Here is a 3,397-nt window from a genome sequence, read left to right on the forward strand (position 1 = left end):
CTGACACTGCTGGCTGCTTTGCTGAGCCACCACTGGTGATGCCACTTTAGTCCCCAAGGGAGGCCAAGTTCTCAGGATTCATCCAGGGCTGCCACAAGCAGGACCTCTGAGAAATAATGATTATAAAAATATCCACAGAATAGGCAAAAGTTTTAGACACTATGAAAATACCAAATGTACAAATTATGAGCACAGAAGTAGAGGAATTATATGCCAAAAGAACAAAAAGTATTTTCAATAAAACCTAAAGACAATTTCCAGAATCTAGAGGGGAAAACTCCAATCCAGGTACAAGAGGTATTTAGGACACAGTGCTAGATAGTTAATGTCACTTGACACAATCTAGAGTCATCTGAAAGTAGGGAATCACAATTGAGAAAATACCTTCATAAGATCCAATTGTAGGACATTTTCTTAATTAGAGATTGATGTGGGAAGGCCAAATCCATTGTAAGTAGTGCCATTCCTTTGCTGGTGGTCCTGAGTTCTACAAGAAAGCAGGTTGGGCAAGCCATGGGGAGAATGCCAATAAGCAATACCCCTCCATGGCCTCTGTTTCAGCTCCTGCCTCCATGTTCCTTCCCTGACTTCCTTCAATGATGACCAGCAATGTAGATGTGTAAGACAAATAAACCTTTTCCTTTGCAACTTGCTTTTTGATCATGGTACTTCTTTGTAGCAATAGAAACTCTAACTAAAACAAATACCTACTATACAAGAGAAGAAAAATCCCCATATTATTTTCTAATCAAAACACAACAACAGCAGCAAGAGTATTGAAAGCTGCAACACTAAAGTTACAAATTACATATCAAGTCTAATCAGAATAACAGCTAATGATGGAAAAACTTTCAAAGCACGAATGATGTAGGAAGATGTATTTGAAGCTCTGAGAAACCATAACCACCAATCCAGACAATTATACCCAACAAAACTAACTATCATAATTAAAGAAGAAACAAAAAATTTCCATAGTAAAAGCAGGCTCAAGAATTCATGACTATGAAGATAGCTCTACAGTGGATACTTAAAGGAGTACTTTAAACTGAAGAGAAAGATAAACACTACCAAGAGGCCTCAGGAGAAAAATCAGCAGTGTCAGGCTAGTTAATCAAACAAGGAAAAAGAAAACAGCCCAAATAAACCAATGACAGAAATGAATACATAATTTTCTAAGATAACTCTGAATATTAATGGCCTCAGTTTCCTCAATCAAAAGACATAGATGAACTTTCCATCATCTTTCTGCACTATCACCATGGTGCACATGAGAGTTCTTCTCAATGGTCTCAAGAGTATTCACAGTTCTGAGGAGAGAAGCAAATGTCAGGGCCTCATCTGAAGATGCTACAAAGTCATCATGCAGTTCCCAACTGTAATGATGACACATGGTTTCACTGGTGGATTTGAAATCATGGATGATTATTGAGCTGGGGAAGTCACTGTGAACCTCACAGGCAGGCTGAACAAGTGTGGAGTGATCAGCCCTATATTTGATATGCAAAATAATCTGCTCCCATCCTATCAGTTATTTTCATTGTACTGGTGATCTTAGCTGGCATCGTGGGCCATAAAGAAGCAAGATAAAAACACACAGGAGGAAAAATCCTCAGGTTCGTTTTCTAGAGATGTAAGCCATGTGTAAATAAAAGGCCTTAGTGGGGGGAAAAACAAAGACAGGGACTAGTAGATTGGATTAGAAAACAGGATCCACTCTTTTGTTGCCTTTGAGAAACACATCTCATTATCAAAGACAGTATCACTTTAGTGGAAAAGTCTATGAAAGGGAACTTTAAGCTATGGAATTAGAGTACAGTCAGGCACTGATATTCTAATATCTGTCAAAATAGACTTCCAACCAAAAGTAACTGGATGAAATAAAGAAGGCCACGATATATTAATTAAGAGAGCCATCCATCAAGAGGTACAACTCTAAACATTTATGCACCAAACACAGGGGCACCCAATATACTAAATATACAAGCACCAAATATAACAAATGTAATGCCATAGTTTAACTCAAACACATTAATTCTGTGACTTCAATACCCAACACTGACTAATAGGTATGTCATCCATACAACAGAGAAATGGCATTTAAAAAAAAATCAGTAGACCTCATAAATACCTATAGAGTGTTCCATCAAAACACTAAAAATTTCACATTTTAAACTAACTGTTATAACTGTCACCAAAACAGATAATATTATTAAACCCCAAAGCAAGTCTTGATAAATATAAGACATTTGAAATAGCAACTTATATTCTATCTGACCAACAGGAATAAAGTTAGATTATTGAAAGTATACAAATTTATGGATATTGAGAGATGAGGAGTGAGGGGTGGCACACACCTTTAATTCCAGCACTTAGGAGGCAGAACTAAGTGGATCTCTATAAGTTAGAGACTAACCTAGTCTAAATAGTGAGTTCTAGGATAGTCAGTGCCACACAGTGAGGCCTTGTCTCAAACAACAACAACACAACTTATGGAGACTGAGCAACCTGCTATTGACTGATAAATGAGTCATTGAAGAAATCAAAAAAGAAATTTAAAAATTAGAATTAAATAAAAATGTAGTGTATCAGAATCCATGGTACACAATGATGGCAGCCCTAAGAAGAATATCTGTATTTCTAAGTCTTTATATTTTTAAAAAATCATAGGTAAATCAAATAAGTAAGTTAATCACCGGACAGCAAGAACAAACGAAACCTCAGAGCAGTAGGTGGGAAGAGGTACTTCAGATCAAAACAGACATTAACGAAAGAGAGTAGAGGATCCAGACAGAAGCCCATCCAACAAAAGACACCTAACTTTGTACAAAGATGCCAATATTTATATCAAAGAGCCTTTTCAATAAATGGTGCTGGGAACTAGAAACCAGCACAAAGGGGAACAGAGTTAGATGGTCCCCTTTTTGTTGATTCTCTTTCTATTTCACACCATGCACCCCAATCCTACTCACCTTCCCATCCCTTCAAATCTACCCTCTGTCCCTCCAATCTCCCCCACCAAAAAATAAAACAAGCAAAATACAATCATAAAGTAAAAATACAAAAATAAAGACATTTCACCATGGAAGCTGGTTTGTCACACTGTATACACTTTTGTCCAAACATCTTTACTTGCAAATACTCATTGCAACGAGTCCTTGGTCTATTTCAAGATCTCCATCAACATTGGATTCTCACAGGGCCTCCTCTCCCTGTTGCCCTTGACTTGATGGTGGGTGGGCCTCTATTTCTGGCTGTTGTGGTAGAAAAGTCTTTTCCCACTAAAAATCGGTGTTTGCCTCTTGGATTTGCTGAGCCCATGTGCAATGAAGCCATGTTATATGAGAAAAATGTTCAGCGTGAACTGGAGCCATAATCCTATTCTCAATACTTAATTCTC

The 3,397-nt window shown here is 37.5% G+C and overlaps 1 pseudogene; it reads left to right on the forward strand.

Moving 5' to 3' along the window:
* Positions 1–1,258: 1,258 nt before the first annotated feature.
* LOC110308609 (small ribosomal subunit protein uS8 pseudogene) lies at positions 1,259–1,626 on the forward strand (annotated as a pseudogene).
* Positions 1,627–3,397: the final 1,771 nt, after the last annotated feature.

This window comes from Mus caroli, unplaced genomic scaffold, assembly GCF_978045245.1.
Source record: "Mus caroli unplaced genomic scaffold, Mus_caroli_1 scaffold_15, whole genome shotgun sequence".
Lineage (NCBI taxonomy): Eukaryota > Metazoa > Chordata > Mammalia > Rodentia > Muridae > Mus > Mus caroli.